Here is a 926-nt window from a genome sequence, read left to right as displayed (position 1 = left end):
TTATGTCTCTGTTGGAAAGCACCACAGTTTTGAGTCTTTGTCCATAGACTGATCTAGAATTCAGTATCGGTTACTGTCTTTTATTCAGTGTTGCACATTAGTTGACAAATTACACTGGTTCTTAATGTGACCATCTGGTGGGAATACTAACAGTAAATACTCAAAAGTATTTTAAGAGTTCCTCTCCAGGTGGATACCTCTCTGACTCTTCTAGGTGTTACTTTCTCAAGAAACTATTATACCATTTCAGGTCTAGAGGACAGAACAAGGCAGTTGTGAGGTTGCATTGTTTGAAGGGCAACATTGGAGGGAAAGGGAGGAGGGAAGAACAGCGTTTGAGTGTGGAGGAAATGCTGCAGTGTGAAGGACTGAGGACTCTGGATGAGAGTGGTGTCCAAGTGAAGAGTTATGAAATAGACCTTGTTTGCTATTTCAGCTACAAAATTAGCTGTCTTTATCTGCTAATATATAATAAGTGAATTTAGAAGATTTGGTTTTTATAGCATCTCTTTCTAATTCTGTGGTTGCAAAGATAACTGAGTCACTCTCAACAGCATTGCTGTGCTTAGTGATTATTAATCAACTGTGATTGTGACCTATGAGTGTATTATCAATTGTGTTCAAATTGTGCTTTCTTCTAGTCCTGGAGTGTCAGTTTCTGTCCCAATTTATCTTGTAAAGCTTACAGTTTGCTTTCACTTTTCTCCATTTTACTGTGAGAGATAGGAAGAGTGAGAATTAGTTTACTTTAAACAGATGTTGATGTTTTTGTGGCTGCTGAAGGATCTATTTAGAATTTTATATTTTTATTAGCTTTTTCATTTCAGTGATAATCAACGACTGATGATGTGTGTGAGTGTAAAGATAAATGAGAGTATTTTGAATTATTAAAACATTTCAGAACATCAGTGAGCACATAGTCCCTA

This window comes from Manacus candei, unplaced genomic scaffold (genome assembly GCF_025592945.1).
Source record: "Manacus candei isolate 608988 ecotype Guabito, Panama unplaced genomic scaffold, ASM2559294v1 h1tg000060l, whole genome shotgun sequence".
In the NCBI taxonomy this organism is placed as follows: Eukaryota; Metazoa; Chordata; class Aves; order Passeriformes; family Pipridae; genus Manacus; species Manacus candei.
Note: the sequence above shows the minus strand (reverse complement) of the source record.